The sequence below is a fragment of the Barbus barbus genome (genome assembly GCF_936440315.1).
Source record: "Barbus barbus genome assembly, chromosome: 46".
NCBI classification, from domain to species: Eukaryota; Metazoa; Chordata; class Actinopteri; order Cypriniformes; family Cyprinidae; genus Barbus; species Barbus barbus.
This window is the reverse complement of record NC_136724.1, coordinates 15,592,345-15,606,601: the sequence shown is the minus strand read 5'-3', so window position 1 is coordinate 15,606,601 and position 14,257 is coordinate 15,592,345. Positions and strand designations below refer to the sequence as shown.

At 41.2% G+C, this 14,257-nt stretch overlaps 1 protein-coding gene across 1 annotated transcript in view; it reads left to right on the top strand.

Annotated features, from left to right (window-relative positions):
* Positions 1-326: 326 nt before the first annotated feature.
* The window catches only part of LOC306864602 (zinc finger homeobox protein 4-like), a 70,700-nt gene continuing 56,769 nt past the window's right edge, over positions 327-14,257 (top strand). Inside the window, exon 1 of the mRNA XM_079408715.1 lies at positions 327-677. The gene's annotated coding sequence lies outside the window, so the exon portion shown is untranslated. The remainder of the gene's footprint in view (positions 678-14,257) is intronic.

Sequence of the window (14,257 nt, the reverse complement as noted above, 5' to 3'; positions counted from 1 at the left end):
CAGCTTTGATCACAGGTATGACTCAAAAAGTACCAAAAAAAAAATGTCATTGTCCCACAAAATGTTCAGGCCGTTATAGGACGTCTTGCCCACCGAAAAAGATTTCCCTTCTATTAGATCATTTTAGGAATCTGGCTCGTACAGCCCTTCGGCTCTCCAAGTTGAAACAGCGCGTCATTTGCAATGTGGAGACTGTTGATCACCTCACTAATTACGTCTCTCTCTTTCTGCCTCGCGCGCTCTCTCTCTCTCCCTCCCTCGCGCGCTCACCCCCCCCCCCCCCCCCCCCCTCTCTCTCATTCCCAGAGTGCATATCGAGAATAGACACACAAAGACATGCGCACTCAACTTAATCAGCCATTTTTTTTAAACAGGGCTAAAACGATAATAATTAGCAGAATAAAGACATATCGGATTTTCATTTCCTTACCTCCTTTCCCTTACCCCTCCACAACCGAAACTGCTAGGCAGTCGTCGACACATCTTTTACACAACCGGACCCAAAGGATCGACTCTTACTGTAGTATTTACGTTTTTTCCAATAAAGTTGGAGGATTATTGTTACATTTTTTTCTTTTTATCCTTTTTGTTACCTACTTGCGCTACTGTTGGATGTGATTTTCTTCAGAAAAAGCAAATATCTAGAGAAGAAGCGGAGGGAACTGCGGGGCAAGAAAGTAAGTTTTTTTCCCTTCAACTTTTATTGAGTAGTTGGTGTTAAATTTAGGTCGAGTATTGATTTTCTTTCGCGACTAGTTCTGCCGAATATGCGCTATTTGTCGGATCACGGCTTTATGTGATATAATTTCGACAAATGTCAGCCTAAATATTTTCCTCTCAGTTTGTAAAACAGTCGTTTTGCCGAACAGCCGCGAACTGTCAGGCGATGTTGTCCTACCGTATTTAACGTTACCGTAAACCTTTTCCAGACTCCATTTCGTTTCTTTTGCAAGCAAACCGCCGTAAATGTTAAGTTTCGCTCTATTTTCTACCGTTATTCGCTGATACGGAGTATAAAGTGGACAGATTTGTACGCTCGCGGCTGTTGTGTTCGCCTCAGGAGTTGGACTCGCCTCATCACAGCAAAAGCTAAACAGCAGGGTTTCCTTACATTTGACCAAATTGCGTATCTTACATCTCAAACTGTACAAGTCATAACATTTTATAAAACATCTGTTCGAAAAGGTAACGTGTCGAGAACCGCTAATATATCCTGTAACAGTAACGCGAAGGCTACGTTTTGACACGACGACGCAAGTCGCTCCGGACCGGTGTTTTCCGTCATGTATCTTGAGATGATAGATTCAAAAGCTGCACAGTTCACCTCAGATAACTAAAAGACGCGTCTTCGTATATTTCTGTTACCTGCAACAAAAGAGTCTGTCCACGCTGCGGCTCGGATGATGGTAACGATAGGAGGGATTGAACCCTAACAGCAGCTCTTCTGCCAGATCCCGGACTCCTTCGTGTCTGTGGCAGACGTAAAAAAAACGACCGAAATCATTCCTATTTTCATCAGAAAGCCCATTCCGTGTTTAAACTACTCGTGTCTTCTGTCTTGCCCGTAAGTTTCCTTCTCTTCTCCTTTCATTCCCTTTACGTTTTCCCTGAGAGAATTGTCCCCGAGTTTATAGTAAGGTCGGTAGATTCTTAAAGTTGAGAGTTTTCGTTTTTTGTGGTAAAACGTTAACATTGGCAGTGAAGACCGTGGCATGTGTGTGAGCGCTTGGTTTTTGGGTTGATGGTGAGTGTGAGACAGAGTCTTGGCTCCGATTGGAACGCGACAGTGACAAGGGCATCGATCGCTTCCATTGAGAGCACAGAAAAAACACAGGCAGTGGGGAGGCAGAGCACAGAGCCGCGGTGTGTATCGCTGTGTGTCTGCGCTCTCTGCTCTCCAAACCAGCAGATTTTCACTGCCTGGATCTCCGTATTTGTAGGATTTTCAAGTTGTTTTTACCGTTGGCAGCATGTTTGCTTGCTTGTGTATTAAATGAGCTGCGTTTGATTTTTCTACGTTAGACATCGTGGATTTGTACGATTTTTGTATTAATACCTTACCTGGATACCTGGATTTGCTTGCAAATTGGATTTGCACCGGAATTGCATCTTTTTTTTATTGGATTAGATTTTCATTAATATAGTTTTCTTTTCTTTTCTTTTTTAGATTTTGTTTTGGTTACAGTGTAATAACACGATTATTATTATTATTATGTACATATTTATGTCTTGTATGTAAAAATGTTTTCTCTATTTTCGTATTAAACTTACATTTTCAGCTTGGATTGTTTGTATTTCTATTGAAGAATAAAAGGCTGTTTTCAATTCTGCAATTTTGTTGCTGTGTGACAGCAACTGTTAGATGTAAAAATCTTATTTAAAAAGGTTGTGTCTGAGATCTGCTGAGGTTTAGAAAAGATGTGGTTCAGTGCATTTGTTTGCATTAATGTAATTAGAAATGTTAATTTAAATGGAGTTGTGTTATGGCACCACAAGGCATCTGGATCTATTAAGTGTGCTTTGATTTAATATCAGATGTTTTGCGTTTTTGTGTCCACATAATTTCGTGCAGTGTACAGATTGATTCGAGGCAGCACGGAATATCGTGAAGCCAACGCGAGGAGCCTTTAATAACTCTTGAGACATGTTCTGCAGTAAGATTGGCTGAGGCTTCTCCTAGGGTCGACAATGTGTCATTTCCATGAAGCCAAATTGCCCACTGCCTATATGATATTAATGTGCAAATCAATATTTCAGGGATTAAATTTCCCTTCTTCATTTTTTATGGTTTCTACCTCAATAAGTCTCAAGTCTAATAGAAGAGGCTGGATGATTTAAAATCCGCCTCTGCGGAATGGCTTGCTACAAGCCTATCACAGCGTTCTGCTGTTCAGTACCGAAACTCCTATGGCAACGCGCAGAGGTTGACTACCACTGCTTTGTGACATTAAGACACCCAATTTGGCTAAAAGGCTGAGAGATGACTGCGTGTTCGGTTGAATGCTAATACGTGGTTATCCCGGTATTGATAGTTGTAAAAGAGAAGCCCCATTCAAACACACACACACACACACACACACACACACACACACACACACACACACACACAAGCTGATGTTTCATACACATGGATGTAGAGACACACACATTCATAATATATGCACAAATTTGACAGCATCCATTTAAATAAAAAATCACAAGACCAGTGAACACTGCTGGTATCAGTTTTTCCCCAAAATGCTGCAATATACCATTTTTTTGCAGTGAAGGCCTCTTGTACTGGGTTAGAAAGGGAAATACAGTTTCTATTTTCGAATGTGGTGATATGAACCATTTAGAGCACCAAGAGCTTCAATTCACTGGAGCACGGCTTGTTATTTCATTGAAGTCGTGGAAATTCGTTGTTGGTCAGCAATACTGAGAAGAAGCAGGAAATTTTCTTTTTTTTGCTGTTTTCTTTAACCCTGACATTATCATAGTCCTCTGAGCTTTCTGCTGTCTATCATTAGGTGTTTGTTTTTTATTCATCTCGCACCATCTGGGCTACGCTTCACAGAGCGGCATGAATTTCATATGTGATAGAACATTTTTTTTCATTTGGTCTCATCTTAAACTTTTGAACAGACCAATTTAATTTCGATGGCACAGAAGGAAAAAAATGTACATGGTGCAGGACAAAGGCCTTTTCAATCTGGCTGCGACTGTATGATTTCCTTTAAGATTCCCTGTCTGTTATGATTTCAAAAGCTTAATGTCGTTGCGATAAGATATTGTCAATTTTTTTCTGCTGTCATTTTCTTGAAGAAGTGCTTCTGAATTTTACCTCAAGAGCAATTTATTTTAGCTCTGTATTTTATGTACTCAATTGCCAGTGCTTGTTGTGGTTTCCTGAGCCCATTAACTGTGCAATGTGTGTGTTTGTGTGTGCACTCCTCATAGATAGCATTGAGAAAACTGTCACATTGTTGTTAGAGGAACTATAGGGCTTTTGTTGTGGGCCCGATTAAATTTGGTTCGGAGGATGCAGTACTTGCCCCGGTCCGCAGAGCAGTAGGTGGAAAGCTGAGAAGTCAGGAGCTGGCTTAATGTATTAAGGGGGGCCTTTTTGTGTCAGCCCGGAGGCATTTCTGAGGCAGAAAGAACCTCCCCTGCTTAGAGGCTTTCTGAAGGGTTAAACACTTGGATGGGGTTCAAGCTCCATAGCGCCTAGGGAAAGTGCATTTGAATATGTACAAGTTTCATGTAATTAGGACTTAATTTTATTAACATATGCAAATTGTTAACTCAGAGGTTTGTTCAGCTGGTGGAGATCAGCTAAGTACAAACGGCTCATTGTTCCTGGGGCAAATAATGGATTTGGAGTCGGACGGTGGCAACGCATAACCAGCTATCTAATTTAAGTCGTACCATGGCGAAATTTCATTAGTAGCCATGGAGATGGGGTTAATTGTGCTGACTAATGGCCTTGACTACAGCGGTGCCCCCCCAAAAAAACAGCAAAAGCACGATGGCTTACTTAATCTGCCTCACGATAACACTTGTTTAGACACGTTTCCCTCATGTGAGAATTTGCATATGCAAATCTGGGGTCTTCCTGATCTCATTCGTCATGTTGGGCTGTCAAACACGCAGAAAGACAATGAAAGCTAGAGCGAAGGCTGTTGCTGATCTCACCACAGAATGGGCAGCATTATTCAGGCCGACAACATTCTTTCATAATTTGTTTCTGATTAATAGACCAGACCGAGGCTCTTTCTGTTTGGGGCTTTTTGCAAAGAGAAGGTCAGGTCAGAAAGAGTTTCCACAGCAACTAAAGATCTATTCTTTTCCCTTTGGCTAATTAAATCACATTCTTAAGGCCTCTTCACTTTTTTTTGAGGAGAGTGGAAGAGGAGGAAAAAAAATATACTGTCGCAGATAATCTCTAGTTTCCTTCAGCTATAGATGGGGGAAGCCTGGTGCAGTGCTAGTTCTCCTGAAGTAATCCTGTTTTTTGACAGAAATGTAAACTGATATAATTGCTTTTCAGGAAAGGGAATGCAGGGTTTGTACAAGTGTAAAAAGCATCGTAAAAGGATTAGCATTTTTTTGCATAATGCACAGCGTCTTTGAATGGGGCACTGAATGGTTGACTGAGTGACTTAGATGAAAGCGAGATGGAAACGGTGCCTTCTCGTCCTTTCTTTCCAAGCCCCGCTTGTCCCCAAAGATGTTTGTCGAGGACTTGAGACAACAGGCACAGGCTTCATATTCCTGAAGCCTCCCAAGATGCCTGCAGATTTTTGTCATCATGTGAAGTAATATGTATGATAATGGTGTCTCTCAACTGGTAAATAGCAGCCCGTATGCTTTATTCAGTAGCGTTCAGGCACAATAGCAGAGCTAGGGAGTGGATTTCTTTTTTCCTCCAGTGTCCTCAATTTAAACAGGAAAGGTTTTGATTGAATGCTAGAAATGTGTGTACTTCTTACTTATTTCTTTTTGTTCTTTTACAGTCCTCAAAATAAACAGGAACGGTTTCGATCGAGAACACTTGGAATATGTTTGTAATCCTTTTGTTAAAACATTCCAAGCCTGAATTTTTCTGTGTGCTTGTGCGTGTGTGAAAACTAAAGCACTTAATACGGCACTCATATATTATAGATGAGGCGTTTTGGAGGATGGTCTGATTCTAGCTCTAGTTTTTTGTTTTGGGGGGAAGGTGCCGGTGTGACGTGAGCACCGCTTCCGTGATCTCAGCGTCACTGACATCGCGATCTGTTAAATGAACACGAGCTGCCGCCAGAGACGTTTTTTCCATGTTTTGTTGTTTTCTGTGAGGCCTTGATCATCTTTCACTGACCTTTTATAGACTAGAGCTATCCTTTCATATGCAAATGATTAAGGGAAAGGAATTGTAGCCGGGATAAATGCTCACAGGTTATCACGAACAAAACGATTATTCTTCTTTTCTCCTTTGTTTCTTTTTCCGACCATTCCAGGGGTGAAAAGCAAGTAGCTTTGAGTCGATTGTGAAAGGTGGCGATGTCAGTCTTTTTAACCCCGGCGCCAAAGAAAAGGATACACCGTGGATGACGCTTCACGTCTGTTCATTTCAAATAAGGCTCGCAGTCAGACAAGTCATGCTTTAGTGTCTGGTTGAATCAGGCGTGTACTGACAAGCTCAACCAGATGTTGATGTGGGCCCGGTTGCCAAGTGAAACTTGTATGCTGTGGATTGTCCCCCTTTCCACCCCCACCGGCCCTTGAGATGTGCTCTCCTTATTCCGCAGCTTGGATGTAGCTAAAACGTCTCTTCCTCTTCCGCGACTTACATGCTGTTCCCCCCCGATGTGTGAGAACACATGACTGATGAGGACATGGACATTTCAAACAATCGTAAGGGTTGTTATGAGAAGGACTTGTTATCGTGAGGAAATGTAATTTTTGTCCTCATTGAGAACTTTCATTTTTGAGCGCAGTTATCTAAATGTTTTTGTTGCTCTTGGTCCTCTGCCAGTCAGGATTACATTACTTTTACTGTCAGCTTGCGTCTCATCGGAGAAGGGGATTTTTCCCCTTCGTATTCTCAGGCCTTCTTTGTTTTTTTGTGACGCCTTTGCTACAGGATATTAAAAAAGGGGGAAAAAACAAATCTAACTAAAGCAACGTTTAGGCATTTAACTGGAAAAAGCAGTCATGTATGGAAATCAACAGAATATTGTGTACAAAGTCTTTTTAAGAAACAATTCAGGTTAAAGAAGAAGAAGAGCAGGGCATTTAGCTTATGTAAACACAGCTGTGTCCATATAGCTATTCCTGAGCTGGTGAAGTTTTCAGGTACATATGTAGTCATTGTTGCAGAGACTATTAGCAGCTAAAGATCGAATGGCCCCCGCTATGTGATATCTTTTTGATCAGGTGGCATGTAAAAATGAGCTGTTCTTCTCTATGAGACTTAGGAGTTTTACATAAATATTTTGAATCTATTGTAAAATTATATTTTAGCATTTGACTGTCTGTATCGTTTTTCAAAGCAGCTGAGATACAGTGTGACGAGATAATCTCATGTGAAGATTTGTGTCTCTTTAGATCACAGCAACCAAGTGTGCATTAAATATCATACAGAGGGATTGTCATATTGCCACAGCTGTTGTGAAGCACATTACTTCATGTCCAAGTACAATTATTTGGGGAAAGGTTGAGCTTAACTGTGACATCCTCTTCCTGTTTCTCCCTCTATATGTAGATAAAACTTTATAGGATCTCCATTCAGACAGATGCACACTCAAAAATGGCACGCACCCTCGTTGCCGATCTCAGCTGGATAACAAGCCCATTATTAGTCGTCAAGAGAGGGATGAGACCATAATTGAATATGTATGACCGGTAGTGCCTTATGTAAACAGATAAATGAGAGCCTGCCCTCGTGAATATTCATGCCGCTTAGTTCATCTGGCCCTGTGATGAGGATATTAACATGGCTGTTCCACCTGTGTGTATGTGTATGAAGAAAAGAGCAGTTTTCTAGACATGACACTGGCCCAGTGTTTGTGTTAGTCCAGAGGCTGAGCTAGAGAAGTCCCCGGAGAAGTATTTGGTTAATGCTAGACTTCTCATATCCTGTCTCGCTCTGGTCTGGCATGTGCGTTGGAATCATCTTTAATTATTTGCTTTAAAGGGGGTTAGACTTTCCATCAGTGCAGATGAGTGGCACGGACTGAAGGCTGGTTTTGTGTGGGTGCTTGAGGTGGGTCGTTGTCTTTTTAGTTTTAATGACGTGTAGCGACAGAACGAGATTAAATGCAAAGCTAGCGGAGCTCACGTTAGAGAATTGTGGTCACAAAATAAAAAGAAGAAAGTATCGCATTGAGCCGAGAGAAAAAATATAATGGGGTCGTCTGTATTTTGGGCTTTTGAAGAAACAACGATTTTCTGCCTCACCTTGTCTTCGTTTTTTTTTTTTTTTTTTTGGAGAGAGATTTCTTTTAGTTTCATTTGGGGACAATAGGGAGCCCTGCTTGCCGTGCCCATAACCATTTAAGTTATGGACAATCAAAGAAAGTATAATAAAAAAGACCTATGGAAAGCGTATGAAAAAACCATTAAGGAAAATTGAGGTCCTTTGGGACGTTTCATATAAAATCAAATCGGAGGCCTTTGCGAAGATCAAGCGATGCATATGAACAGCGGACCAGAGGGCTGTTAAATCTGACGATGGATTGGGGCTAGACGAATATTTGAGAAAGCACAGATTATTTTCCATTTAATGCCTGCGAGTCTGTGAGATTTGTTGAAACAAATGTATATGTGCCATTTCATGCGCTCGCATCTGGGCTTTGCATTTCAAAACACTCCCTCACCGCAGCTTTATGCTTATTACTGCATGGCATTTGATAGCAAAACAAATCATTCTTCCCCCTGACTATTACCATTCAGAGCTGTAGGTATAATGTGTTTTCTTTGCTTTAATTAGTTGGCGGTTATGCTGATCCAGAGCTTGTTTTCTCTTCTAGGTTGTCATTGACCTTAAAATACCCTCAGTGTCTTGTTGAGGCCTTAGCGATCTGAAAAGCATAACACAATGTGGCCTTCCCCGCTGCAGTGTGCTGATAATGTTATGGCCAGGCTAAAGCGGCCCATATAGGCTTTCAAATGCCGTAAGTGGCAATAACCACATACTCTTTTAAAGTTTCTCTTCATTAGCACTGCTCACGGATGTTTTTTCGGTCTCTTGCCCTTTTCATCTGAGAAAGAAACAATTTTTGGCTCCCTTATAATATGCCATTAAATTAACGATTTTTTTAATGAGTCAAAAAAAGGATTAATCATTTTACTACGCGCGTCATTTTGGCTGGTGATTGTAGGAAGCAGACAGAGCGACGTGACTGCCAGATTCGTTGAAATTAACTTTGAAAATGTAATCGGTAGTTTGCGTGACATTCCGTTTATTTGATAATGGAATATTGTGGCCCTAATTTCAGCTCATTCTAATTACATCTGACAGTTGTTTGTTTGGAGTGAAATCCAATTAAAGTGTACACTTTTCAAGCGGAATACTCCGGTTCCTCCTTAAAGAAATAATGACCCCATGATGGCTCTGAAAATAAATGTTTTTTTGTGGGCATACAAGGGTAAACTCGCAACAGCTGTCAGAACAGAGTTTGTTTAAAAAGCAAATGCCTTTGGTCTAAAGTTCATTTGGAGAGCTCTCTAATTAAATATAGGCCCAAACCTTAAGTTAATTAGTAATTCTCTGGCTCCAGAAATTAGGGAGATCTGGAGCACGATCTCTCGTGCTGCCATATAAAGGCATTAGGGCCTGCACGGGAGAACTTAGTTAGCAGTAATTCATGCTTTAATAGATCGTTTGACATGTTTTGTGAAATTCCTGCATGAAGAACGCTCGGCTTAGTGCATAGCTAGCGGCGCTGGAATGCATGCAGGGATACCTGGCCTGTGATTATGTTTATAATACTAGATAATTACAGGACCGGCAGGCTGGATGCTCCGTCTTTACCGAGCAGCTTGAACTTTAAACTTTTATTGTTTCTTGGGGAAAATGACAGCACAGAAAGGTCAAAATCTGCGAACAAAAAACGGGCTCTCGTTCCAAATGGCGCCAGCTTACCGCCCCCTGCCCACTCGGTAGCGTGTCAAAACATTCATCTGGTTAAAGTTAGTTAACAGAGGACGACCGTAGAAATATAACACCTGTCCGACAGGCTTAACGGGGTATATTTTTAGATGGCTTGTTAAATGGTGAATTCAATGTGTTTTTTGGAGGTGAAATATGTGGCCTGTGTTTGACTTTGTGTGTGTGTTTGGCCCTCACCTCCGTCTTTGCTATGTAAGCCTTGTTTGTAGGCCTTATTTGAAAGCAGCGAACACAAAGCATGTGATTACATGAGCGTCACTCATTCGGACAACTTCGATTGCAGGACTGACGTTTTTTTAATAACGCTTTATTTATTTTTATGTATTGAAAGGGGGCAGTGCTTTCAAACAGATGTGTGTAAAACTACGATTTATGTAACTGGTAAGCACTTTCATATTGTATGTATTGTACTCCACAAGAACATGTTTGACCAGTGGATTAATATTTATTTAGCACAGGGAAATCAAGGGATTAGTCAGTCATCATTTTAACTCTAATCCTGCTTGGCAAAAACTAGACAAAGAGGGTGATTACTGAACACGGACTGGCAAAGCTACAATTAGATTCTCTGCTTTTCTTCTCGAGAACAGGAAAAAAAAACTCATACACAACACATACACACAAAGGGAAAACGCTCTGAACTTTTTTCCCCCTCCTGCGAAGAGAAAAAAAAGCAAAGCAGAAAGCAAACATATTCATCACTCGTGCTTGTGCGGACAGCAGAAAGATCACGAGATGAATTCACGTCAAGCCAGTGAATCAGAGAAAACAACTGTAATTTTAGTCAGTGCCTCCTCTGAGAAATGTGCGTTTCTAGTAAGTCGGTGTGTGTTTAGTCATATTCTCTGTCAGTGCCTGTGCATGTTTGTATTTGTTTGTGTGCCATTACTATAAAGAGGAAACAGCATATCTGCTTTACTAATTAAGCTGTAAGACTCACCAGGGGCGACGCATTGATTTGCATCTGGCTGATTTCTCTTAGCAAAACACACATGGCAAATATGCCTGGTGGGTCTCAGGTGGGCATACGTGCGTGGTTGTCTCTGCGACGCTCTCTAAGTTAACTGTCAAAGTTAACTTTGCAGAGCTGAAGCGAGAGAGAGAGAGAGAGAGAGAGAGAGAGAGAGGTGGGGTTAAAGAGATGATCTGCTGTGTCACGTGGACACGGGCACCAGAGAAGATGTGAAACCAGATGTGGGGTGAAAAAAAGGCTAAAGAGGAAGACTAGTGGGGAACCTGCCAGCATACGTTCTCCTTTCCCCTCCTTCTCTTTTTCTCAGTTGAAAAAGAATGTTAATGATTTTTTTCGCCCCCCTGCGCTCCTTCACAGACACAGCCTCATTGTTTGTCGCGAGGACCTTTTCTTTCAAACTTAATTACCTTCTCCCCTTTTTTCGGTGACTTGGACTGAAAGTTTGCACCGTGTCGGGAGAGGTCGTCACACATTCTTTTTACGCTCCTTTTCATTAATCTGGGGTGTGCAGGCATTTTCTCTCCGTGTCGGGATGGTAGGGGTGGGTAATGGAAGAGTCTCGGAACGATCCGCAGGAAGCTTAAAGCCGGTTAATGCAGTATAATAGTCTGGACATAGACTGGCCTTTGTTTGTGCGGTTCATTTCGAATCAGGCGTAATTAACTCCAGAGTGTTTCCAGATTGCCAGCAAGGAGAAATTGCAGCCTTCTCTGCTTTGAATTGAGAAAAGACATTAGCTATGTAGATTATGTTTCCCTTTGATACCGGCCTCTCCTGTTAAAAGTTTTCGAATGGGAGAGGGAGTCGTATAAACCCAGGCACTCTTTTTTCCCCTCATTTAAAGGGTCTTTTTGAAGTAATTTTGTATGTAAAACTCATGTCACGTTATGTATTTTTTTCTTTCATTTTTAGCATTACAAGATTTTAAAGATTTAAAAACTTTTTTCATACTTAACTTGTTTTGTGCTTCAAATTGTTTGACTCTTTTGTTAAATGCCAGCCACAAAAAGGTAATTTGTACAACAACTAAATAGACGTCTTTTTGCTGATGTGGATTTGTCACACCCGACAGTAATGATATGTTGCGTATTGAAAATGAGGCCCTTAAATGTGGTTATGGCACAGGTTATCCTGCTTCTACTGTTACACCTCTGGGCATCGACGGGGTCGGGAAAAGCCTTTGTGAAAAAAGGGTCATGCAAAACCGCCCCCCCCACACTCCTTTTCTCTCTCCCCTATGCAATTCTCTCTCTTTTTTTGGACTTAAACAAGAAAGAATTAAGCCTCCCGGTGTCCTTGGAGGCCAGAGAAGCTCTTGATGTTTGGATAATACCACTTTGATGGATTTTTCATCAGTTCTTTCTGCATGGCAACAAATAAACAAGTATAATTAGACTTGTGAAGGCCCATTCATGCCTTTGTTAGGATTAGATATATGTCCAGTTTGCATGCTGTGACTCTCCTTTGTCTTTCCCTAACTCACTATGACATTTTGATAGAGGATTTGGTGTTGAGAAAAGCCCCAGCAGAGGCTGGGGTGACCTTTCCTAAATCGGATATAATTTGGAGGAGTTTTACCTATTTCTCCTGTTTTTTCTTTCGCACTCGTATTGCAGTTTCACTTCAGTAACGCGTGACGCATATGTGCACGCTAACGTTTAACGTTTGTCTAGGTCTCAGAAATAAAAAGGGCGACCTGAAAAACTATTTAGGGAAGAAAGGGTGGGTTGGAACAGGGGGAGTCTTAGCACTCGGGTAAACCTAGCATTCCTACTCCGACTCTTGATCAGATCACATTCTTTTTAATCACTTCACAGGCAGCGTCTCCACAGAGAACCGAGAGAGAAGCCGAGACCGTCTTAATTAAAAAACAGAGGTAGAAACACTGTTTGCCATCTTTTTCTTCTAATGGGAACGGGAGCCATTTCCATGCAATGAGATCTGTCCTCATTGTTTTGAGAGAGCGTTCTTTCAGTTCCAAGAAAAAGAGCTTAGTGTTTGTTTTTTTTTCTTTTTGTAGCCTTTGCTTTTAGACCCAATAGAAGGAGGGAAAGTAAGACAAGAGAGAAAAGCTGTTTCACAGTTAAGTTACAACATGTTGGAGGAATTGTAGAACGGTGTATAGAAAAAAGTGTTAACAGAGGAAAAATGCAGTCAAAAAGAACATAGAGCCCCCTTTAATAGCAAAGTACGTACTTAAGACTAGTTTCCGTCTTTTGGGTGGAAAAGAGAGCATGTTAACAATTGAGATTGAGCTGGTTTGAAGAAAGACGCCTGCATGTAATTCTTTTAAATTCGTTCTTGTCAGGCATCTTGAGCGCTTGAGGATGTCTGGATAATATGCAGTGACTTGCTGTAGCAAACAGTGTTTTTTATTTTTGTGTGAAGAAATTGATGGGCACACTTAAGTTGCCGGGCTGATTGTCAATGAAATGTCTTCTGATGCAAAATATCAATATGAAAGCTAGAGGTGCTCTCAGCATCCCCGGATACTTGCCTCGTATCAAAACAAGCGTAGCTCTGAGCTGTTTAGCTCTTTTGTGCCTTGCTTTATAATTCATAGGCATGTAATGATTCACATGCATAGCCAAAAATGTAGAGACACAGGCAAATCCAGAGGAGGCATCTCTCTCAGCACTTCAAGTGTCAAGAAATGCATAATTCATCTCAAACTGCGCGTTTTATGTCCGGACCCGCATTAACTGATGTTGTGTGTTAGGATCCGAAGGAAAGCAACAAACACGCACAGTTGCACACAAAATCTCTGCATAAATTCTATTTTTCTGCTACCTGAAAGAAAGAAAAAAGAGAATGAGGAAGCCACTTGTATAATTACAGCTTCCATATTGTATTTGATACATTTTAAAGGCTGAATTCAAACAGAAACAAATCACAGGCAGCCGCTGACAAGGTAGACACATGAGGGAGAGTGTGTGTTTTGTGAAGGTTGCTTGTTTTATGATGTGCAGTGGGTTTTGTGTTAACGTCGTTGGAATGTTGTGTGCGGCTCACACACTCACCCAGTGCCCACAGGCCCTGGAGGCACAGCTGCTGGCTCTGTGATCTTACACCAGGAGATGCAGAAATTATCACAGGAGAACACTGTAATCTAGCCCTCACTTCCCTGCCAAACGTGTGTTTTTGGAGACGCACATTCCTCTCGGCTTGCATAAATGACCCCCCGCCCCACTTCGCCTGCACACATACACAGACACACCTTTTTCTTTTCTTGTGTGAAGCTAATTCTAATATGTGCTAATTTTGCACTAATTGCTGCGCAGTTTTGCTCTCAGGGCATTTGGGAGCAATCTCAGGTTTTTATTTTCACAGCAGTGCATTGTGCAGATCACCCCCACCATTTGTTTATTATACAATTTCATCTTCACTTCATTAATGTGATAGCTTATCTGCATTTTCTCGCAGAAGTATCCCAATTCTTTACTTCTGTGCGTTTCCTCATGTTGAGATTATACTTGATTTGAATAGTAAGATGTATCTTTTCTGTGTGTAATATTCTTATGATATCGCAAACATATTTATCCAAGGCTTCATATAAATGAATCCCCGAATTGCTTTGCATCAAAATAGGTATCTGGAAAAAAGTGATTTGCACATAGCTATGTGGAGAGAGCATGGCTGTAATTGGT